Source organism: Notechis scutatus, chromosome 1 (assembly GCF_049901735.1).
Source record: "Notechis scutatus isolate UNSWTSFEM ecotype Mainland chromosome 1, rNotScu1.2, whole genome shotgun sequence".
NCBI lineage: Eukaryota > Metazoa > Chordata > Lepidosauria > Squamata > Elapidae > Notechis > Notechis scutatus.
In genome coordinates this window covers 140,098,156-140,124,089 of record NC_142009.1, presented here as the reverse complement: position 1 = coordinate 140,124,089, position 25,934 = coordinate 140,098,156, and the positions used below count along the sequence as shown (strand labels likewise).

The 25,934-nt window shown below is 40.5% G+C and overlaps 1 long non-coding RNA gene across 2 annotated transcripts in view; it reads right to left on the bottom strand.

Annotated features, from left to right (window-relative positions):
• LOC148133022 (uncharacterized) overlaps positions 1-25,934 on the bottom strand; it is a 74,592-nt gene that overhangs the window by 39,765 nt on the left and 8,893 nt on the right. For both annotated transcript variants that reach the window (XR_015747044.1, XR_015747043.1), the window contains exon 2: positions 10,967-11,083. This is a non-coding gene — a long non-coding RNA (uncharacterized LOC148133022). The remainder of the gene's footprint in view (positions 1-10,966; positions 11,084-25,934) is intronic.

The following is a 25,934-nucleotide window of genomic DNA, read 5'->3' as shown; positions in this document are numbered from 1 at the left end:
ATGATCATGATCATTATTATTGTATTGTATAGTTTCATCATCATTATTGAAAAGTATCCCCATTTGAATAGCAACATCCCTTTATAAGCTACTTGATCTTATTGCAGGAATTATTATGAATTCAGCTATGTTATTAGTGGCTGGGTAATTTTAATGTTTCCTCTCTGGGTTGGAGGTGGTGTGAGAATTCATTTCAAGAATTTGATTTCTTTGCCATGATTAGACCTTTGCAATTCTTCCTGTTCTACCTTTCTAAATATTTTATTTCATATTATAAATCAAACCAAACCATTTTTATGGTCAACAATTAGCATAAAGAATTGGGCTAAAAAACGGTAAAAGCATCAAGAAACAACAGGAGACTGTGAGTTCTAGACCAGTCTTAGGCATGAAAGTTGGCTTGGTGACTCTGGGGCACTCACGCTGTCTCAGCCCAACCATTTCACAGGGTTGTTGTTGTTGTTGTTGTTGTTGTGGGGATAATAAGAAAAGGAGGGAGAATTAAATATGTTTGCCCCTTTGAGTTAGTTATAAAAAGATAATAAAGGCTGGCGGGGGAGGGGTCTAAAAAAACCTGGAAGGACAAAATCCTCAAAATAATATAATTGTACCTGAATAACTTAAGGGACACAGTGGCTCAGTGGCTAAGATGCTGAGCTTGTCGATTAGAAAGGTCGGCAGTTTGGAGGTTCAAATCCCTAGCACCACGTAACGGAGTGAGCTCCCGTTACTTGTCCCAGCTTCTGCCAACCTAGCAGTTCGAAAGCATGTAAAAATACAAGTAGAAAAATAGGGACCACTTTGGTGGGAAGGTAACAGTGTTCCATGGCGGCCACATGACCATGGGGACATCTTTGGACAGTGCTGGCTCTTCGGCTTTGTAACGGAGATGAGCACCGCCCCCTAGAGCCAGAAATGACTAGCACGTATTTGCGAGGGGAACCTTTACCTTTATCTGAATAACATATAACATAACATAAATGTAATGTAATGTAACATAACATCATTAACATCGATTGGGAAATAAATTCCCCTCTGTGCAATATTCTGAGGAAATAGGCTTAGGACTGCAGCCTCCCATGTGATGTGCATCTATATAAAAATTAAAAGAAGCAACTTTGTAAGACTGAAATGTTTGCACAAATGAAGCCTACAGCTAAGCAAGTTGTCTAGCGTGTGGAATAAGGCACAAAAGAAAGTGTGAGAACAAAGGCCGTTTAAAGTAAACTATCCCTGCTCTGCTGGAGAATTAACACTCTGGCTGAGGTAATTGTGAGACAGAAACCTTCAAAAATGAGGAAAGAAAAACTAGAATTTCAGTGCTGCCCAGATGTTGAGAAAGACAACGCTCACTCCTTTCCCTTGCTGGCAGAACTGCTATCACTTTATCTTGCATCATATCCCACTGTTGCAGTGCAGGGTTGACACCAAGCCCTTGTACACAAAAACCCGCAGAATCCCAAAGGGTGCACATGCACCAAAGCTCGTACGCTGTGTGACTCTTTGAAATGGTAGAGGAGTCCTAGGAACCAGTGTTATCTTGCTTGCTGATGAGATTAAAGAGATGTCATTATTTCAGCACACCCAGCAGAGTTTCTCTCTTACGTCAGACAAAGATGGCATTCATTCCCCACCAGAATTGAAGTTCACCAGATGAACTCCTAAGAGTCCATCAAATTGTCTACCAAATGTTAGCGAAAGCTGTACAAACATTCAAACACTAGTGAAAAAAAAGCATTGCTTGATTAGATTCAACCTCTGGTTCTGGACTCCTTAATGTGATCATTGATTGCACTGTGACAGTCAATAAACAGGATATCTGTTGATACCACTTATTTTTTCTTGGTATTGGGAATATGGTTAGGTAAGGTTCAATGCCTGCTACACACTGGTGATTTGTAACTGATTACTACTAAATTATTATTGAACTGAACCAAACTTCTAATCAAATCTATGGACCCACATGAATATTTGTCCTAGCTCATGTATACGAACTCACTTATGTGCATGTATGTTTGATAGATCCAGAAATACGGGTATTGTTTCCAAGGCATGGCAGATACATAGTACATGATGTCCTAGGCTCTTGGAAACAATATGGTTAATCAAGCCAATTAAAAAGACAACTGCTCCACTCATGTAACACAACGTGCCTGATTATTGTTAACAGCGGTCAGGTTATATATAATGCGTTGTGTTGTGCAAATACAGCCACTGTGGTTAATTTACTATTTATTGTATAATGAGCAAATATGGAGATATATCTCCAGACATAATGCAAGAGATTTATCTGAACAAACCGTCTACCCAAAAGTAACTCTAAACACAAGAGGGAAATTTTTTGATTTAATTCTAGAAAGATGGGATATGCAACAAAATGAGAATGCATGGTAGGAAGGATCATGTAGAACGACAAGGATGACTCTGAACATTTAAAAAAGAAGGTGCATGAGAGTCCATCTATCCATGCTGAGATCCCCCTTGAAAAGGAGATTAAATAATGTGTTGGCTCCCTAGATTCTGCAGTCGTTTCATCTTTCAGAATGGAAATGCTATGGTTCAGACTCAGAATATGTCAGGATAAAGGATTCAACTGTTAGATGGTCTGGAGAGCAGAAGAAGACTGCAGGGATTCTCTGGCAATTTTGATCAAATTACAGTTCCCATCATTTGTGAAGCTTGATCAAGATCTATTTGACATGGGAACACCATGGTGATTGCACTGTCGGGAATCACAGACAAGGTATAATTACTGAACGTGTGCAATTTCATATTTTAAACTCTGTTAAGTCACAGACCATCAGCTCACTGAAGTAGACAGTGAAGCTTATTTCTGCAGTCCTGATGGCAACCACATTTTCTTAAGAATAAACACCAATTCCTTCTTTAAAAAGAAGATATCTTTTTACAATAACAACCATACAATGTGCATCTGCACCTGTAGAGCATGACCAACTGTATAAAATTTTTTAAATGATGTTCCAGCAATGTCAGCTCCAGTTCACTCCTGCACACAGCAATAATATATTGTATGCCTAGATTATCTATTAAATGTAAAACTAAGGTGTCAATAAAATGACTTGAAATTTAAAAAAAAAAAATACTTTCAGACCTTTCAGCTGATTTTTGATTCTAAACTGTGTGTAAGTGTGCACAAGAGAAGGAAAAACCAGAGAGGGATAGAAATGATGTGTTTTCTCTCCAGCGTCAGTTAGTGTAAAGAGTGCTTCTAAGAAAAGCAGAATAATACCGTTGGAAGATATCTTGGAGGTTTTGTAGTCCAATCCTCTGCTGGAGGAGGAGACCCTGCATCTTTTCAGATAAAGCTATGATGTGCAATGAGAATTTTTTTTTAATTTGTTTGTCAAACATGTACAAGATAACAAGTATAAGTATGAACATAACAAAGGGAGTAAATACAGATAAATGGGGACAGTAAGACAGGGACGGTAGGCATGCTGGTGCTCTTATGCACGCCCCCTTTTAAGGACCTCTTAGGAATGGGGTGAGGTCCACTATAGACAGTTTGAGGTTGCAACTGTGAGGGGTTGAGGCTGTAACAACGGAGTCGGGTAGGGTGTTCCAGGTGTTGATCACTTTGTTGCTAAAGTCGTATTTTCTGCAATCGAGTTTGGAGCGGTTTACCTTGAGTTTGTATCGGTTGTCTGCCCCGTGTATTGTTGTGACTGAGGCTGAAGAAGTTGTTGACAGGCAAGATGATATAGCAGACAATTTTGTGAACTATGCTTAGATCGGACCGCAGGTGGCACAGTTCTAGATTGTCCAGGCTCAAAATGTTGAGCCTGGAGGCATAAGGGATTCTATTGTGAGAATTCTACTGCTCGAGGTTGGAGACCCTTGTATCTTTTCAGATTAAAGCTATGATGTGGAACGAGAATTTTCTTTTACCCACACAGCTTCCTTGATAATATTTAAACTTCGTGCATTTGCAGTTAAACGCAGAGGCTGAACTGTCCAAATCCAATAGAAAGAACTGCTCCCAACCCTAGGGAGCTTGATCTGAAGCAGGCCAGAAACATCCTGAAGTGTCAAGCTTGCAATTCCTGCAAGAATCTTAACTGCTACCATCTGTAGGGAGGAAAGACACTAGAATAATATTTCTTTTTCTCTCTGCCCTTTCATTTATATTTTAGCTTGGGCTACAGAGCTTAGGTTGGCATCTTTCTTAAGTACCGGGAGCCTCTTTCACATCAAATAAAGCTTCTGAAATAAAACTCTCAGCAACCAAACGTCCTGGGAATATGTACAAATGAAAAATCCAGAGATTTCCCAACTTTCTTCAAATGGCAAAATTTGATCTGTGCATTGGAAGCTTTTTTCCTACCCAAAGCTAACCTTTTTACCAGAAAATTATATCATAAGCAACATCCATCTTCTCTACCAAACTTGTCTTTTAGTTTAAAGGTGGAATGGCAGAATTATGGAAGTCTGTATTACACATTTCAGTATAAAGTTCTTTGGCACTAACTGAGTTACATTTTCATAGCATATTCATCTTGTTAGAATTCAACTCCAGCCAAAAGTTATATGCATGTAAGCTTCCACAGTGAGTCCAATTTCATATTTGATCCCTTTGTGCACATAGTGATATCAACGTTGAAAGAAAAGATAGACTCCTCAAGGCTATGTCCTCGTTTGCACCTAACCCTGGCACAAACATGTTCTAGCAATATCTCTTCTCTGTTTCATCTCCAGATGTCTGTTTGTCTTGGCCCCAGCTCATAAATGGCAACCTTAAGCCATCCTCAGCTGCACCAGAGCTAATATAGCATTTTCCCCTTACTCCAATATTTTCAAAAGGTACTTCAAGATCCACAAAATCTGATAGACTTTATCATCCATTAACTGGCAATAATGGCATGATAATGATGGACAATGGAAAGAGGAATGTCATGCCAGTATAATTTTCTGTGAATTTCCTTAATGATAACATGAACATGATTAGTAGCCAGTTTTATATGCTATGCCTTTGTGACAGTGGTAGGATTCAAAAATTTTTTACTACCGGTTCTCTGGGTGTGGCTTGGTGAGTGTGGCAGGGGAAGAATCAGGGGTGGGATTCTACCAGTTCGCACCTATTCTCTAGAACCGGTTGTTAGCATTCTAAGCAGTTCGAAGAACCAGTTGTTAAAAGAAATTACTGGCCTAATCCTGTAAGGAAGGCAGGAAGGAAACATTCTGGTGTTGCTTACAGAAACTGCCTCTCCATTAACCCTTATTATATTCTTGGCAGGACTAGACTTCCTGTCTCTGGAACTTCTCTGGAGTTTTTTCTTCCTCCTTTGCTGGTACTTTGTTTGTGTGGAGTGACCATTCAAAGTTACAATGGCACTGAAAAAAGTGACTTATGACCATTTTTCACATTTACGACTGTTGCAGCATCCCCACAGTCATGAGAGGCCAGGTGAGGAGATGTGTGCCTCGATGTGAGTGATATTGAGTTGGCCACACCCAGCCAGTCACATGACCACCAAGCCACATCCACCAGTCACATGACCACCAAGCGATGCCCAAAGAACCGGTTGTTAAAAAATTTGAATCCCACCCCTGGGAAGAATACTGTAAAATCTCCAGTCAGAGGTGGTATTTGTCGGTTCTTTGAACTACTCAAAATTTCCGCTACCGGTTCTCCAGAACTGGTCAGAACTGCTGAATACCACCTCTGCTTTGTGATGTTGCTTTAGTCCTATAGATAAAGCTGTGTAAAGTTACCAACTGCTGTTCCAGGTTTCAAGTAGTGTTTTCCCTCTTCTTCTCCTGACACAAGTTCTGTTGAGGACACAATCTTGGACATTTTATGGATGTCATGATTGATGACATGGTCTGGACTCTGAGGTGTGCCTAGCTCTTATAGATTACAGATACATACTTTCTCCTTGCCTAGTTAAGGTAGTTCTCAGAACGGGCAAAAAAGGTTAACTTCTTTTAGGTGGGGGTGGCGGGGGCGGGGGGGGGCCACCACTGGCGCATCATGACATTACAGATGTATCAACATTTCAATCTTGTCAGGTCTGAGGTGTGGCATCACTGGGGGGGGGGCCTTATATTCACAAGTTTAACATTCTTTTTTTTAAAAAAAGCCATGAACCTTCTTTTTCACTAGTTCTATCTTTAAAAAAAACAGGGCCAGTCTTCTTATGAGAGAGAGTACTGCACAGAAGGTTAGTTAAAGTCAAATTTTAGAACTATGCACTGCTGGTTCTGTTGTCAATCATTTTAGTACAGGTTTTCTGCCGCTTCTTTGAGAACGGATTTTGCATCAGTGGACTTTTTACTGTTTTTATTATTTTGGAGGGAAAACATTTGGCCTACTCACGTGTTCTTTTCAGGAGCTGGTCAACTCTGGACAGGATCCGTACCCAACATGGTGTCTGCCAGGACTCATTGTTTAAGTGGGGTCATGTCTCTACCCCCCAGTGTGACTGTGATGCTCCATGTTGTATCTGGGTGTCCATCAAGACCAGCCCAATGTCTGATTTTTTTCAACATAGACCACCCTGTCATTGAATGGCTAGGTGGACTGGACATTAACATTTGAACTACTATAACTCCACGTATTTGCCATACGCTCAATAAAATAAATAACCTAGGAGCTGCTGGCCAGAAAGTCTTATTACCAGCCCTGCCAACTGCCTTGTAGCACTAGCTGAGCTCACTTGTTATCAATCACTCTCTTCTGCATCCTTCTGCATCCTGTTTTTCATGTCAAGAACTTTTCCGTTCAACTTTTCTGGACACAGCTTTAGTGATCTTTTAGAAGAGGATTAGAGCCATGTCTTGAAATAGCCCAAGTGACGGGTTACAGGTATAGAGGCAGAGGGGGTTAATCAGCAGGTTCGGACCAGTTCTGGAGAACTGGTAGTGGAAATTTTGAGTAGTTCGAAGACCCGGCAAATACTACCTCTTGACTGGCCCTGCCCCCATTTATTCTCTGCCTCCCAAGTCCCAGCCTGATCGGCTGGGTCTTCTTTTGTTGCCCTGCACAGGAGAACGGAGCTGGAAAGCAGGTTAGTGTGGTGGGGAAGGAATGGGGATTTTGCAGTAACCTTCCCCCAGGAGTGGGGTGGAAATGGAGATTTTACAGTATCCTTCTCCTGCACGCTCACCAAGCCACACCCACAGAACTGGCATTAAATTTTTTTGAATCCCACCACTGTATAGAGGGTTACTTAACCATTACTTAGGCAACTTGACAAAGGGTTAAACGAAAGTTTTTAAATATGTATCTGCCCTGGACGAAATCTGATTTTTGTTAGATATGAAGGAGAATGGCTAATGGTTGTTTCTACCTTCAGTAAGTGATGCTCAATGGGAATGAAAATGAATTCAGGGGATTCCACCAATCACTTTTTTAACTTGTCCTGCATCAAAACAAAAATTCTAATGAAACATAACCAACTTCTAAAAACTAAATAAGAGCTGGGAAGCAATGCCCATTTTGCCAGCTGGGATTTCACAAAAGCCCCAGACCTACTAAAAATGATGTACTCAGACAAGGCTAATTATAGGAATACATTTTTAGTCCCCTCACCCCATAATACCTGCGTGAAAGCAAAGAAGGGCAGCTGATGGAATTAGTTGATGTTTGCAAGTCCTCAATCCAATAATCCTCTCCACATGCCCTCCTTCTCTCCAGCTGTTGCTTTCAAGAAACATGGAGGTGCTTTGGGGGGCTAAGGGCAGGACCATCCACTCATCTTCTCATCATGGGAGCCAAGAGGGAAGCCTCAAGTATTACTTGCCATATTGTAAATGTTTTGTGCTGCTTTCACTTGAGATGGTGGGTATATATATATATATATATATTTACTCTGCCATTCATCTCCTGCCCTCAACCTCCCCTCCCCCCTTTAGTATATGAAAATGACACTCAGGGCATCTACAAAAAACCCAGAAAATATCTTGTGAGGCAAATAAAACACAGAAATGCCAAAACAAGCAGACAAACAAAACACCTAATATGGATAGCATCACATCCTGGTCTTGTTAACGCAGCAGAATAAGATTCGGTGTAATATTCCAGCATAATGGAATAGCACTTTAACACAACTGTCTGGATGTGCCCAGTGAATTCACTTCACTGATAGTTACAAATTATACAGCTGGGGGAATAGAGGGAAGGAATCAAATGGAGGCAAAGCATTTGCAACAAAATTTTGATTCGATCATGTCTACAAAAAAAAAAAAAAAAAAATCTGCAACAGGAAAAAGATCCCTCTTCACATTCTCCTAAATCTTTCATGAAGTGACAGCCTCTTGTGAACGCTATGCTTTTCGTTAAAACATGTGAGTCTCAAAAGCTGGATCTGGAAATCACCAAAGGAAGACTCTGCGGTCGCAGTGCTGTCCCTGGGAATCACGTTGTCTAGCCTGATCAATAGCTAGCAAAAGTCATCCTGTGCCTAAGAAATGTTGCTGCCATTTCTGTTCATGGTTGCTTAGCAGCAGCATCTTCCATAACGTGCCATTGGTCATTAAAGTCATGGGGAGGCCATTATCTCACTTTCACCTGCCCCCCACTTCTCCCAATTTTGACTCCTGGATTATTATGGATTTTTCACTGGCTAAAAATAGGCATTTGATTAGAAGATGAGAGCAAGATGTGTTCCTTTAAACAAACTGTAATTTCCAACAAGCTTTCTGTTTGGCTTTGGTGCCAGGGACTGTAAAGGAGCTACAGAACTGAATGGCATATTTATTATGTAAATGGGAAGGTATCAGCTTTGTCACTGGTAATAAGATTGGAATATTAGGAATCTACCTGACTCTGTGGTTTCTTCCCCGAAACCCCAAAAACTATAACCTTAGACTGTCTACTATTGACCTCACCCCTTTCCTAAGAGGTCTGTAGGGGGCGTGCATAAGCGCATCAACATGTCTACCATCCCTGTCCTATTGTTTCTTTTTTATTTTTCTTATATGTATCCATTTCATGTATTCATAACTATGTTTGTACTTATACCTATTATCTTGTAAGCGATTGACAAATAAAATAAATAAAATAAAATAAATAAAATAAATATTAAAGCACCAGAGGTGGTATTCAGCAGGTTCTGACCAGTTCTGGAGAACCGTCAAATGCCACCTCTGACTGGAAATTTTACAGTATCCTTCCCCTGCCGCGCCCACCAAGCCACGCCCATGGAACCAGTGGTAAAAAATTTTTTGAATCATGTCACTGTAAAGCACACATGCCTTTCAGAAGACTTGGTGCACGGGTTTGTGGGAATCACCAAGAAAGTCTCTGAAGTAGTTGTCTGGAACCTGATGAACGACGTGGCTACTTTAATGTTTCAAGGAGGGATGTTTCACAGGGGTGGGATACGACACGGTTAACTACCGGTTCGGGATTTATGAGGTTCGGTAATTTATGATGTGCTTCCCTGCAGGCTGCAAGCTCGCACCTGTAAATCGTCATCAGCACGCTGCGTGCAGAGAAGCAGCCTTTGAAACAGCCCTCCTTTCCTGCTTTTTTAACTACAGCTGTGCCTCATTCGGCAGCTGAAGTTGAAAAATCAGGAAATAAAGATCAGGTAAGAGCCCAGGTGGGCGGGTGGGCAAAAACATCAGCAGACATAGAACCGGTTCTATGTCTGCTGCTCTTCAGAGCTGCCAGTTCTACAGAGGTGGACAGAACCGGTAGAAACCCACCCCTGATGTTTCATTCGCATTTTATGAAACTCCCCTTTAAAAAGTTTTCTCTAGCTTTACTAATGACAAACTCACCTGCTGCTATTGCTGCAAGCTTTTGAAGATTCTCCAGAAAGGAGAGTGATTGTAACACAGGGTTGAAAATGAGGGGTCCTTGGTGCTCTCTGAGTTTGATTTTTTTTTTTCTTGCAAGAAAACAACCAAGCTCAGAAAGCATATGTTAAAAATAAGCAGATGTTAAAAACTAATCATAATACTTAACTACTGTAATACTTTCTCCAGAAATAATTTCCAAAGTAATTTAACAATACCAGGGTACTGGTTCCTATCGTCTATGAATCGAAGGTGCTTGTGTCTGAAAAGGGGTGTACCCTATCTAAGTCATTTCAGCATTTCCTCTCTGTCGAGGAGCAAAGTCCATACAGTTATGTGCTAGTGTCATTCTTCTCCTTTACTCTGACAGTCCTTCAGAAAGGAAGGGCTTAATGATCTGCCTGAACTTGTAGGAGGTGACGTGATCTTCTGTGGGATGGGAAGAATTGTGAAATTTGCCTCCTTATAAGCTAATGGATGAAACTGAGGTATTTTATAGTCTTATTCATCTATGACGGCTACTTGTTTGGTTATTCATCCATGAGGAATATTTGTTCTTATGTAAATGTGCTGACACGTTACGTCCCCAGAAGAAGGACATTCAACTGCGGGACTAAAACTCTACCCTAGTTAAGGGATGGCATTTGTTTGCCTGGATAAGCCCTCCAATTAGATCCCTAACCTGGTTTTCCAGATAAATCCAGGAAAGACTTGGCTTTGCATCTCTGCAGGGGCCCTGCTTGTCATCATAAACAACCTTGTGCCAACAATCTAACTGGAGATAAGGCAGTTTCATTATTGTGTCTCATTAATGTGCACCGTATAATTGTGATGGCGGCTGGAGCAACATTTTCCGTTGTTGTACTTTTGTTCCAGGAAAAGCTATAATATAAGCTTTATATTATGTAAGCTTATGGGTGTAATATAAATCTATAACACAAGCTGCTCTGGTTGTTTCGTTGCTCTTATGAGACCCAATTATGTCCCGCATGGATTTATTTATGGCTTTATGAATACATCAATGAAAAACCATGCTTTAATAGACACCGTAGGACTTTTGATCTCGCACATAAAAATCAAGGGAAGGAGAGGCCCATCTCTGTTTAAAGTTCAACTTTCTAAAGGGCCACTCATAGAATAACAAGCCTGTGATTCAGGAGAAGGAAAATGTTGCCATAATTATCATGTCAATTATACTTACTTTTGCCCACTGACTGCACAGGTCCTGAGGCCATGAATTCTGAGACAAGGGACATTCCAAGGCATGTAGGCTCAAGGAGTGGCAGGAAGTACAGCCAGATGTCATCCATAAAATGTTCTGTGGGGTTAAACATTGGGGGATTAGTTATGGTAGCTTTTGTGCTTCCAACGCAGTAGCGTTACAAAATCCTTTCTCATCCTATGAAATCATCTTCCTTCAGCTCTGCCCATAGCAAAATTCTCCCTACCTCTTACAGCTCAACTGATCATAGGAGATCCTCTGGTTTATTTGGGAAATGAAAGGAAATGTTCATGTCTAAGTGCAATATGCCAGAAGATATTAGATCCTGGGATAAAGTCTCTTACTTGATTCATAATCTCCCATGAGCACTTGCCTAGTTATTGTTGGAAACAGATGCACTCTAAGGGAAGCAAGGGATTTGCAGAGGGCCACTTAACTGAATAGAAAGCAGGAGGGATAGAGTTCCAAATATTGAGCTACCCCCTTTCGCTCAATAGTTATTACAATATTTTGTTGCAGGGTGTGTGTGTGAAAGGAAGGGAATTATTGAAAAAGCTCATTGCTAACACACATACACAAGCGCACACTAAATCGAATGCCAGCATATGCACACAATTAACATTTAATTTGAATGCTGTTTCTGCCCTTTTGACAACAATTCAGCATGTACTGTATATCCAGAATTTTACATTAAACAATGTAATATTACTTCTCAAAGTGGCATATAAAAACTAGACATATCCACTTTCCTTCTCTGGAACAGGGTTTGGGAAGCCAGCCGAGCTGGCTATTAAAAATAACAGCTATTCAAAATTTATGGATCTCTAGAGAAAGCAAAAAAAAATGATCCCTTCCTCGATTCTCACCAAGCTCACCATGACTGTAGGCAAATATGCTATATGTTGATTTAATTATTTGCAGTCACATCCAGACAGTTGCTTGTAAAATCATAGGGTAACAGACAAAATTGTACTTGAGTGATTCCACAGAGGGAATCAAACATACCAGTCTTCAAAAGTTTCCAAGTTTTTATGTTTTATATATATATTTATTATATTTATGTTATATATATATATATATATATATATATATATATATATATATATATATATATATATATATATATATATATATATATTTGTTTTCTTAAGTTTTCGTGGGTACTTACATGTATGGCCTTCAGCTTTGTTCGGGTATTTTCCCACGTCATAGTAGTGGTGCTTTTAAAGTTGTAGCAACGTTTCAGCAGAATCTCATCTGCCATCATCAGGCTTCTGTATTGTGTTCGTCTGTGAGTCAGACTTTCACAGCCGTTTCTGTTTTAAATTTGGGGCTAGCCTACTGCTGTGCCAGAATGGTTTTTTCTTCATCCTGATTGTTTGGGAGTCTTGGTCTGTGTTTATTGGTCTTGGAGTTTGCTGTGTTCTGCTTGATTGGTGTCTCTAATATCTTCTGTCTGTTTTGTGGCTTTTTTTGTCTTGATTGGCTGGCAACATTGTGTTCCTGTATTGGAGGCTTTTAGTGCAGCTTGGCTTCGAGTAAATGGACGGCTATCATTTGTTAGGAAGCTAGGTTTCATCTGGGTGCCTGGTTGGGGTGTGTTTGAGCTGGAGGTATCAGGGGGGATCTGTTTGTGCCCAGGTGTTTGCCTGGCTAGTGGTGTGGAGATTTTTTTGTTTGTGAGTGCAGGCTTCCAAATAATTGACAGTCTGGTGGAATCATCTCTTCTAGTCATGCTTTCAGGTCTTTTTTCAATCTCTATGGCTTCTCTGAAAATTCTGTGGTTGGGGTTTTCTATAGTGGCTAGGGTTTTGGTGCCATTGAAGTTGATGTCTATATATCTCCACAACAAAACTCACAAGGCCATCACACAGCCCATTATACCAACATCAACTCCATCAACCAATCAAGAGGCAGCAGTGCAGCCAACCAGCCCAGCACACCAGCCCCCCCGCACCAGTATTTATAGAGAGACGGTAGCTCCAATCACACACTGCTTGCACTGGCACGAAGCCGAAAGCACCAGCCTGAGGAATGCGAGTGGGACCTAGCTGAAACATCGCTAAGATACTCTTAATCTTACACGGTAAAAGACCCAAACACACCTAGACCTACACACACACACACACACACACACACACACACACACACATTCTTTTTGAAACACCAATCTCTTTCATTACACAGAATCAAAATCTCCCTAAAGGGTAGGAGAGCTGTGAAATAATTCCAGGAGCAACAATGCAGCAAATCTTTATAAATGTGTGTGCACTGGCTTCCTGTTTTGAGCTTCCCCAAAGACGGACCAATGACCGCGATCGTGCGTGGCTTTGGTTCGTGTTTTGGCGTTGGAGAGCCCCAATCCTTTGGACTCGGGGCAGAAGCTACCTCGTAGGGGTGGCGGAGGAAGGGGAGACCATCAGCTGGGTAGAGGGAAGTCACAAATACCCTCCTCAGCTTGGCAATTGCTCCCTCCCGAAGACGCCTGAAGCGGTGGTCTAAAATGGCCACCCTGAAGGGGAAGATTAGGCTGGAATACAATTGTGCAGGAGAGAGAGAAAGAAGTGAACCACAGGAGGAATGGGATGATATAATCAAATGGAAGATACCCCCAGGATTAACGTTTCAAAGAATCTTTAAGAAAGGATCTAAGCGGCAAAGAGAAAGAGAAAAAAAAAGGTGTGAATTGCTTTTGATAGCATCGGGGCTTCGAAACCGCAAAAAGTAGAAACTGGAGAAGGAACTATATAATCAACTTGGATACTTTGTATACTTTGATTTTATACTTTGATTTTAGTATACTTTGATTTTATATTGGCACTAATAAAGCTGAACTATAGACTGTTAAAGAGGAAATTTAATATCAACTGGATTTGATCTTTTTCTTGTTGGAAAATTGTGGTTTAAAAAGCTCTGAATAATAGAGAAGAAAAAAGAAAAGAGGGAGTGAAGACTTAGCATAATAAAAAGTGCCATCTCAGTTAAACTCAACTTGTTTTTCTTTTAAAAAACTCTTGTTTCTTGAAATTGTATGGTAATTGATACAATAAAGCAAGAACTTTGAAAAATTGAAACATTGTAACAAAGAAAGAATTAGGAAAATTCTGCCTTTGGATTAGTTGCTGATTCTGACATGAATTTGGCACTGGATTAGTGGAGACTTAAAAACCTGAGAGAAAGAAAAGTTGACTGTTGGAAATAAACTTTAAAGATAAAGATTATTTGGATTAAATTGCAAATTAGAAAGTTGTAAAATGGCGATTTCTCTTCTGGCATTAAAAATAGAACTCAGAAAAATGAAAGAAACACAACAAGAATGAGGTGAATCGCTGGGTTTTGCTTTAAAATGTATTGAAAATGTGACAGCAGAATATGAACAACAAAGACAAAAGGCAGAAGAGGAGGTGGAGCAAATCATAGAAGAGACCATCTTTAGTGATCATCGAGAACCAAGAACCCTTGAAAGAAAGAAGAAAAGAGTTGGAAATAAATACAGGAGATTTAAGAAATTAAATAAAAAGGGGAGTATCCGAAAAATTAAAAAAGGGAAAAAGAGTCAGCAGAAATTCAAAAGGCGAAAGGAAGCTATAAATAGAGGGATAAAAACTGGAGTGAAAGAACAAAGGAGAAAAGACAGGGGAAAAGAAGGGACAAGAAACAGGATTTGGAAACAAAGAAATATGGGAATTGTAAAAAAATGGGGAAATCCTTAATTGGACACAGAGATAATGGGTGATTATTATATAGAAAGGGGATTCTGCAAGGTATTGAGGGGTAATATAAATAAATTTATAGTTACAAAATAGGGACATATAGACTGACAAGATGGAAAAACAGAATTGTTGTTTTTTGGATAATGGAATCTGATACGCTTCCTCTTTATGTAGAGAGATAATTGTAACAAATAATGGAATAAGTATATTAGATATATTGAAATATTTTTAAGATTGGAATGTTGGCTTTTTTTGGTTTAAATATGAATGGTATAATTAATGGAATATGTGTATTAAATATATGGAAATAAATGAAATGATATAGGAGGAGAGCTGAAATGGAATTAACTTTAGGGTTTAGGATTGTTTTACTGTTTGAATGAGTAGATTAATATGTCCTTTTTTGGGGGGGGGGGAAATTTAATGAAATTTAAAAGGAGAAAAATCATGCAGAATCTGATTTATATATGTTATGTAGTTTTAAAGGGCTTATTAAGTTTAATGTTTTAGGTAATAATGTTAAATGTTTTAACGAGATTTAAAATGGGTGAAAATAAATGAATTTATAACTTTGAGGTGGCACACTTATATTGAGATTTCAGGGGGGAAACCAATTTATAGAAGAAGTGTCCTTTTTTAAATTAGAATTTAAGATGAAATAAACAAATGTGATAGTTAAAAGTACTAAAGTATAATGATTATGAAGTTATCATAAGTGAATTAAATAATGAGATAAATATTTGGAATAATACAATACAAAATGTATAAAAGCACTGTTAAGATAAGGAATTGGATATAAAAATTGAATATGTAATCATGGTCATATTTGTATGTATATGTGAAACCTGTAATCATGCTGTTCACTAAAAAGAGACGTTAAAATATGGAAAACTGAATAAAACTTGTTTAAAAATAAATAAATAAATGTGTGTGCACTGTGCTTGGTTTTACAGAGTCATCTTCATTGCTAAATCTTGTAAATGGTGCTTATAACCTCTGGCTAGTCAACATACGAGACCCCCAAGTATTGGAAAAATCAGGCGTTCTGAGATTATGTGTCCTTTTTAAATCTAATTATGCATACGGCATTCTCTTACAGTAGCTACCCAATGTTCTGTTATCACTCTTTCCTTTTAACTGGTTTTCCAGATCTACATAAGAATCTTTTTCATTAGATGTTTTTTCTCTCCTGACTATTGTATGTATGGGAACGATTCTCCAAAGTTCTTATTTAAAGGGCATTGCATTGCTCCTGGTTAGGAGTTATACTTAGCTATTGATGCAAATATGCAAATAAAAAAGGAGTCCACATATTTTATTCTTCTATCCTTCATGACTAAAGCGTGTGTGTATATTGAGGCAGTCTATCGGGAAGCTAATTTCAACCATCCAGGCATGTATAGGCACATTTTTCTTAGTTCATCTAGGTCTTCCAACTGGCTCCTGCCACAGAATTATCTTCCAACCTTTCTAATTGAAGCAGTGGTTTAATCTCATGGATCAGGTCTTCCATTGGCATGGATTAAAATATGACTGTGTTGCTTAACAGGCAATGAAACAAATCGTTTAAAGAACACGGGCTTGGCTCAACATATTAAGCAGAACAAAGCTTTCAATGCTTCAAGACTCACTAAAAACTGAAAAAAGTTGAGCTCTCTAATATAATTCATCCTGTTTGCTAATTCGGGGAGTGAAAGAAGAGATAGAACGAAGCTACCTCCTGTAATACATGATTAGCTCAACTATAATTCTTATGAATTTTATCCTCCCCCCTAGAACATAATTCTTCTTCTGCACTGTGAAGCTGTACTACTTAAGGGAAAAACATACAGTGATCATTGAAATGCCACGCTCGGAACTAGTAATTTAGCTCCATCTATCTCTTGCTAATAATTTATTCCTAACTCTGTACACCCAGCCCAAGAAAATTAAAGATTGGACAAAATGAAAACGAAATGTCGACCTGCATTTTTAAATTAAAAAAAGGAAGACCTCTCTGCAGGGGTGGGCTTCAAAAATTTTAGCAAAGGGTTCTCTACCCAGTTGCTGGATGGGCGTGGCCAGGATGGGCATGGCCTAATCAGCCTCCTGCACCATGGTTGTGGGGGGGCGCTTTTGCCCTCCTCAGGCTCTGGAAGCTTTCCATGAACCTCCGGGAGGACGAAATGGTCTCCCCAGGCTCCAAAGTCTCTCTGGAAGCCAGAAACAGGCCCATTTCCAGCCTTCCCGAACTTTCAGGTGGCCTGTTTTTCACTCTCCCCGAGCCTGCGCGTGCGCCCTGCACTTACCTGCATCCAAAGCATGCCGTGTGGAGACTCCTGGGAGGGGAGGGGCATGGTGGAGGTGGGCGTGGCCAGCCAGGAGTGGGATTTGGGGGGGTTCTCTGATCTGCATAGAATCTTAGCTAGGGGCTCTCCCGAACCCCTGCAAACCCCCAGCAGCCCACCCCTGCTTCTCTGTAAGGAAAGTGTCGTGTTCTGCTTTCCCCCCAAGCACCATGTAATTGATAGGAAGGTCAAGAGTATCCTAACGTGTCTCAATTTAGATTTGTTTCCAGCTTGAAACCAGGAAAATGTCCTAAAGACCGAAAGCGTTCCATACTTCTTCGTTGTTCTTTATTTGTTCAGATATACAAAGAATGTGTTAATAGCAAACAAGTATGTAAAAAGGTTAATATGGGAGACCATCAGAGTAACTAGTTTAAATTAATTTGGGTTGCTCTTGCTCCGGGTTTTATTTACTGCTAGCTACTCAGTGTCACTAAAGTGGGAAGGGTAGCCCAATAAATTTATTTAAATGTATATGCAGGTCCCTCTGAGCAGTTCACAAATAAAAACACTAAAGACAAGGAACGAAGAAAGACAATCATAAACAGAAATGAGGAATAAAAGATAGTTAGGGTGACAAAAAAAAAACCAAGGCAGGAACGAAAAACATAAACCCACAAAATCCATACCTATCATTTAAATAAATAAATACAAAGGGTAAGAATAAGAGAGTCATATTTGAAGAGTGGAGAAAGTATTTTGCCAACCAGCATCAATATATTCAACACCCACCTTGTTCTTTATTCAAAGCGCTTCTTAAGAATGCTTGGGAATAGTTATTTCAAACTGATATGTATTTATTTTCTCAAAGCATCGTGTTATCACAACTAAGGATGCCTCTATATTGTCTCCTTTTCATTTCAAGGTAGCATAATCTCCTGCTTTTTCTTTACCAAAAATAATAATTTAAAACACCCCAAGCACTGTCCAAAATGCATAGCAACAATTTATCAACTTATTCTCAACCTCATCTTTTTTTTTTTTTAGATATAGTACAGGTAATTTCCAACTTACAACAGTTCATTTAGTTCAAAGTTACGACACTGAAAACAAGTGACATGTCCGTTTTTTGCACTTATGACCATTGCAGCATCCCCATGGTCATGTGATCAAAATTCAGCCCCTTGGCAACTGACTCATATTTATGATGCTCACAGTGTCCCGGGATCATGTAACGATCTTTTGCAACCACCTGACAAGCAAAATCAATGGGAAAACCAGATTCGTTTAACAACCGTGTGACTAATTTAACAACTGTGACAAGAAAGGTTGTAAAATGAAGCAAAATTCACTTAAGAAATGTCTTTCTTATCAACAGAAATTTTGAGTTCAATTATGGTCGTAAGTTGAGGACTACCTGTGCTCTATTAGTGGCTTCTTTCTCTCCCCTCATCCTCTTTTCAGCAATCTTGTCCATAAAATCTCTCTTCCACTGTTCAGGAAATGCCTCTGGTATCCTCCACAATATCTCAGCACCAAAGGGACAGGAACAATTTTGGGGTAAGGTTTCATCTCAGTCTTAAATTGTGCTCATTTATAGGCTCATCCAGGATTATGAAGGGAAAACTCACGTTCTGAATCCAAGACGTAAATACATTTATTTATTGTTTTAAAAGCATATTTTCAGTACTGTTATGATGTCTAGGTGGAATCTGGGGTTCATCCTTAAAGTTTCATTATTGTCAACACAATGCAGCAAATTCTCATTGGGATTCACATCAAGTATATCATAACAGCAAGTGATATATTTTATAGATTCTTCTCAGACGGAGAACTGCCAAGAAGTTTGGTTTTTGGTCAATAGCTATCCTACGTTTCTCTTGCAATCCATCCATCCATCCATCATCTATCATCTTTCTAATTTCATGCGATGATAAAGGATTGCAGAAGCTCTCTCCCCTGCCTAAATAAATAACTCTGCCTTATCCCAATGTCTGAATTAAGCAATAAATATTATATTTCGATTCCCTGCGGGTACCACAGCAGAAGAAAATTAAGTTTATAGAACACTGTTCCAAGTGATTAATTCAAGGTAAAGCCATGATTGCTGGTGTTGGTTTTTGGTTACTTCTCATCACATCCCTGAGAAAAGCAACTGTAGAAATGAGAAACATCCCCTTGCCTTTGTAACTAAAGAATGTTTGTGTGTACTTGTGGGTTATTAAGGTTACTAACTGACCAAAAACTACTGGCGTAACAAGTTTGAGGATTTGTTCCTTCATATACATCTTGCTGGTTGAGAAAATTGGAAACTAAGTTTTGCTCCCTGCACCTGGTTTTTCAACTTCCTCAACTTCCTATTGCCATCCCCATTTTTAAAAGTGCTTCTGTGCATAATACATGAATATTAATTAGCCAAAGAAAACCAGGTATTTGTTTTAAATGAGCTGTGCATACTTATATTCAAGCCTTGTGATACAAAACACAAATTAACGCTGGGCAATCTGTATCTTGAATGCCTAGGTGGTCTTCATACTATTTTTCATTCTCTTCGATGAGTGGGAAATGCCAGCATACTTACTGATCTAGTTGATCACTCAATGATGTTCTGACCAGAGGTGGTATTCAGCAGGTTCTGACCAGTTCTGGAGAACTTATAGCAGAAATTTTGAGTAGTTCAGAGAACCGGCAAATACCACCTCTGAGTCGCCCTGCCCGCATCTATTCTCTGCCTCCCGAGTCCCAGCTGATTGGCTGGCTCTTCTTTTGTTGCCCTGCACAGGAGAACGGAGCTGGAAAGCAGGTTAGTGGGGTGGGGAGGGAATGGGATTTTGCAGTAACCTTCCCCTGCCATGCCCACCAAGCCACGCCATGCCCACTAAGCCACACCATGTCCACCAAGCCACACCCACAATTTTTTTTGACTCCCACCACTGGTTCTGACCAACCTCTACAATTACCTACCTGCATGTAACCCATTCCAATTTGAGTTTGCTTGAATCCTGAATGAATCTCTTAGAAATCTCTCTTCCACTTTTTATGTATTTGTCTACTATAAACAGAATATAATTCCTAAAAAAGCCAAGTTTTGATTTCAGGGAACTTGGAAGACAGCAGAGAAACTGGAGCCTGGATTTACTTCTTGCATGTGAACCCTACAGAAGGGATGTTCTCTAGGGAAGAAGGAAGGTTGTGGAAAGTAGAATCATGTTTGAATGATGTTGGGGAAAGAACAGATTTCTGAAGGAATAATTAGATTTTCTGCAGTGTGGAATGCCACAGAAGAAGGGTATGAAAATATCACATTGCATTTTAGATGATCAGAACAGCCTGTATATTTTGCGTAAATTTAGATAGCACAGTAAAATGGTAGCCCAGAAGATACTAAAAGTATGAGTATGTATGAATATTGTTTTCCATTCTGAGGCATCTTATGGGAACAAGTGGATCCAATGCACTACATATATAACTTCTACCGGTAGTAGAGAAGTAAATTTATCAATGCCATAGTTTTATTACAGATGTAACTGGAAAACGTGGCACCAAATCTGCACCAGAAAGAACAGGTGTCAACTTCTGGCATTTCGGATTGGCTGTCAAAACTTCAGGTAGTGCTCAACTTACAACGGTTCATTTAATGACTGTTCAAAGTTACAACAGCACTGAAAAAAGTGACTGATTACTGTTTTTCACACTTACGATCTTTGCAGCTTCCCTGGGGTCACATGGTCAAAATTCAGGCACTTGGCCAACTGGCTCATATTTATGACCGTTGTTGTGTCCCGGAGTCATGTGATCCCCTTTTACGACCTTCTGATAAGCAAAGTCAATGGGGAATCACATTTGCATTACTAACTTATCAATTGGAGTGATTCACTTAACGCAGAGGTCTCCAAACTTGGCAACTTTAAGACTTGTGGACGTCAACTCCCAGTTGACGTCCACAAGCCTTAAAGTTGCCAAGTTTGGGGAGCCCTGACTTAACAACTGAGGCAAGAAATGTTGCAAAATGGGGCAAAACTCACTTAATGTCTCACTTAACAACTTAAATTTTGGGCTCAATTGTAGTCATAGGTTAAGGACTAGCTTTAATGCTTACTTTTGCCCTGTTTCCAATTCCGGCCTTCCACTAAATAATGTGTCTACTTTATACTCCAATCAGCAACAAAACAAATATTCTTAGAATATTTCTAACATAGTAGGAGCCTCTGTGGCACAGTGGTTAGAGTACAGTACTGCAAGCTACTTCGGCAGCCAGCTGCCTAAAGCTTTGGCAGTTCAAATCCCACCAGGCTCAAGGTTGACTCAGTCTTCCATCCTTCCGAGGTGGGTAAAATGAGGACCCAAATTGTTGGGGGCAATAGACTGACTCTGTAAACCGCTTAGAGAGGGCTGTAAAGCACTATAAAGCAATATATAAGTCTAAGTGCTATTGCTATATTATGGAAATAAAATAAAAAAACACCAGAACAACCCAGCCACCCTCTGCAACTTATGCAAAGAAAACATTAAAGGTGTTGACTTAACGCTGTGACTGTTTTGTCAATTTTCCATTAATATTTCACATGCTTTAAATTAGTTTACAAGAGGTCCCGGGAAGGAGAATATGAGAGGTCAAAGGCAGATTTTATTTATCTGTTCTTAAAGCAGAAATCCAATATTTCCATTATGCTGGATTGGATATTTGTGACTATCCCTTACTTTACACTAATGATTTAATTTGTGCAAGGGAAAAAAAAAAACCCTCTTTTCATAGATTATGTCATGGTGGTCAAAGCTTATCTTCACTTAAAACAAAGAAAATATACTACCTCTGTGCTCTGAATATTCAGCCATTCAAGAAGGGTCCTTAATATCCATAAGTAATATTTAATATTAATATGTATAGCTGCAAACCTTGTAATAGTATTTAATATTAATATTTACAGTTGTAAATCTTGTACAGTCACAATCCTTGAATCTTAGCAGGTTTAGAAATCAATGACTTTCACAAAGAAGAGTGGGAAAACATGAACATGATAGTCGAACTCCATAGAAGAATGTTGAATTTATTATCATCTCTCTCTGTCTCTATTTCTATCTCTCTACACAGATTGTATCTCCAAGGCCACATATGGCTTCCTGGTGTCCTCAGAAACTTCTAAAAGTGATCACCAGTCAGAAGAAGGAAAATATTAAATACATAATTGGGGGTGATATTAGATAGATTAGATTAACAGAGTTGGAAGGGGTCTTGTAGGTCATCTAGTCATCTATTAGGTGCATTTTATCTGACTCTCATTTAGATATGCAATGAAGTCAGATTTTAAATTTGGGCCTTAGTATACCCCCCCCCTTTTTTTTAACACACGGCTATCTAACTCAGAGTTCACACATGACCCTTGGCCCAGAAAGAAATTACACATTGTTATTTTATCATTAAAATGGTGAGAATTGCAGCATCTAATAAAACCTGAGAGAAACTTCACCTCTGTCAAAGGGCTCCTCCCTGCAGCACGGTTACCAACACATACAGTATAGTATTACTACAATGGCAGAGCCCTATTTGGTCTTGGTATTGAGGCTTGTCCTTATAGTTTTAATGCAACACAACTTAAAGAAGGTGTTTGGTGGGTCTGTCTCCCCTCCCACTCAGTGCCTCTCATCTTATGTGGAGGGGCAGGATTGGGCAGTATAGGCAGGTGCTTGAAATGTGTTGAAGTGTATTTCACATTGCCAAGGCCAGGGGTAGGGAAACTTGGCTCTTCTATCACTTATGGACTTCAACTCCCAGAATTCCTGAGTGAGCCATAAAAGGTTCCCCATCCCTGGCCTACTGGTTTTTCAGTTGTGGGGGAAATCACTTTTTGACTTGAATGGCACTGTTTATATACAAATGTAGGACATATGTCCCATTTGTATATTAAACAGTCCCATTCAAGTCAAAAATTGATTTCCCACACACCTGAAAAACCAGTAGGCCAGGGATGGGGAACCTTTATGGCTCACTCAGGAATTCTGGGAGTTGAAGTCCATAAGTGATAGAAGAGCCAAGTTTCCCTACCCCTGGCCTAGGTGATCTTCTTCCATGCCCTTCCTCCACACCAGCAACTTGTCAGATGGGCCATTTGAGAATATACAGGGGTGGGCTTCAAAATTTTTAGCTCTGCCTGGTTTCTGGGTGGGCGTGGCCATGCTGGGTGTGTGGCCTAGTCGGCCTCCTGCAACATGGCAGGTGGGGGGTGTTTTTGCCCTCTCCGGGCTCCGGAGGCTTTCCCTGAGGCTCCGGGAGGGCGAAAATGGCCTTCCCAGGCTCCAGAGGCTCTCTGGAAGTCAGAAATGGGCCCATTTCCGGCCTTCACGAACTTCCGGGAGGCCCGCTTTTCACTCTCCTCGAGCCTCTACACGTGCCCTGCACTTACCCACATCCAAAACGGGCCACGTGAGGGACTCCTGGGAGGGCCAGGGTGGGGTGGACGGGGCCAGCCAGGAGTGGGATTTGGGAGTTTTCTGAACTGCACAGAATCTTAGCTAGGGGCTCTCCCGAACCCCTGCAAACCCCCAACAGCCCACCCTGGGAATATAGGTTTATCACTCTTTCAAAATAGCGCTAGATTCATGTTCATAAGTAGACCAATGGACAGGCCGCAGCTAAAGATTAAGGGGTTTAAGAAACATTGGGAATCCATTTTCCTACTTCCTCCCATGGCCCTCCACCATTGCTGTGAAATGTCTGTAGGGCAAACAAGTACAGAGGAGAAATATGGGGGGATTTGGGAGATCTTGATAACGAGCAGTTAGACTTGCAAAGGAACGGTTATGACCAAGGCCAGAATTAGCCAGTAGAGTTGGCAGAACCAGGATGGTGTCAGTTTCATAATCCCAAGGTAGATTTTTTTTTTTAATGCAGTCATGTGAAACTCCTTGTTGACAGAAGAAAATTTGACCTTCTAAGCAAGCACAGGACTAGTACTTTCCAAAGAGAATGTTAAACAAGTCAAGCACTTTTACATTGGGTCTGAATGTTAAGTCTCTACATGAGGATTTTGCGTAAGACCTGACAGGTGCTATGGAAAGTGCCAGTCTTAGTAAAAATCTCAAGATAATTCATATTCTCTCTCAGTATTATCAGCTTATCAGCTATGCAGTATCAATGGAAAGACTTTTTAAAAAAAACGTATATAATTGTTATGAAAAATTCTTATTACAATAGCAAAAACTAACAAACTGAGTTTTTTTCTGCATTGAATCGTTAGTCCTATAAGATCCAGCTTCTAAAATCAAAATTTATTGTTTTTAGGTTTACAACAGCCAGGATAGCCAAAATAAGTGTGTTTCCTGCTGTTTATTTTTTTACAGTTAACTCCAAAATCTTATAGTAAGAATAAATATTCAAAATTCATTTGCATCCTTAATTCATCCATAACTTTCTTAGATCAAACTCATTTTTAGCTTTTTGCTGCTTATTTTAAATTCTTTAATTTCTTAAGCCTATAATTAATTTTTCCTTTGTTTAGAGCTGAAAATAAAACTCAGCCAATGACTTTTCAAACTTGTCATTCTGAAGGTCTCTGATAGCTTTAAGATGGCAATTTCCAAGCGAGGTTTGCAAACTGTTTCCTTTAAAAGACTCCACAGTGATTGTGAGCAAGATAGCTAATTCTAGGTGCTCAAACTGCCTCAGAAAACCCACTGTCTCCTCACAAGGAGCAACTGTCCAGAGCATATGTGGGCAATCTGCTGTCCTCTCATCCAGTGATGTTCTAAAGCAGAGGTCCCCAAACTTGGCAACTTTAAGACTTGTGGACTTCAACTCCCAGAATTCTCCAGCCAGCATAGACCCCTGTTCTAAAGCACCAGCCAACTCATCAGTTCCTTGGTCTTTGCCATGGTCATCAGTTCTGCTTTCACTGAGATGTCTTCAATTCATTACACCTCTCTCAGAAGTCCATTTTTAGCACAAACTTTAGTTGAACAGCCAGAGGGTTGTCACTATGAAAACGGATACCAGGAGATTTGGTCACTTAGTTGTTCAAGAATTAGTTTTTCCAGGAGAAAATGCTTTTAACCTAACCAGGGTTCTTCAATAGGCACTCTTAACAGCCCGCACATCATGAAAGAGGTATGATCATGTGCTTTCAAGGAAAGTGTAGTGTGGATGATCCACAAGAATTAAAAATACATCCCCCCCACTTATATTTTAGATCAATTGTGCTAGGAGGAAACATATGTCTAGAGTTGTCCTACCAACCAAGAATCCTCCAATGAATCTCAAAGAATGATTGGTTTAGAGCAGGGGTGGGCAAACTACGGCCCGCGGGCCACATCCGGCCCGTTGGTCTTTTTTATGCGGCCAGCCGAAGATTGGTCCGTATGTAACCGCGGCCACTTTTTGGCTGCTTTCAGACGCGTTGAGAGGAGGTGGTTGAGGCAGAGGGCGGGTGGTGGAGAGCAAGTAGGGCTCCTGGCGGGCTTGTCAGGCGGAGCAGGAAACGGGGGCAGGAGCCCGGCGGAGCGAAGAGAGCTGAAACCTGTTGAGGTCTCGCCGCAGTGCCTTCGTGGGGAGGCTGCCGAGTTGGGAGGAGCGCGGGATGCTGCCGACTCGCCTCCCTGCCCCTCCGTCGTGACTGCGGGAGAAGGAGCCCTGAGCGCTGTTCTCGCGGCCACCACCGACGGAGCCCAGCTTGATTTCGCCTGAGCCGTTTGATTTGGAAGGGCGGGAGGCGGCACCAAAGGAGCACTCTGGGATTCGGCCAACCACCTGCTGAGCGCCCGGGCTCCCCACCGTGGCGGGCAGACCTTGGGGCTGCACTCTGGAACCCAGTGCCACGGGACAGCGGAAGCCGAGTGGCGGGAGGCGCGTTGGAGCTGCAGCGGCGGTTCAGATCTCTCGGTCCTGGGAATCCCCCTCCGCCGAGGCGCCTGAGCCCCGAGCACCGCCCGGCATCGAAGAGCACGAGAAAGCACAACGGGGCCACGGGAAGAGCT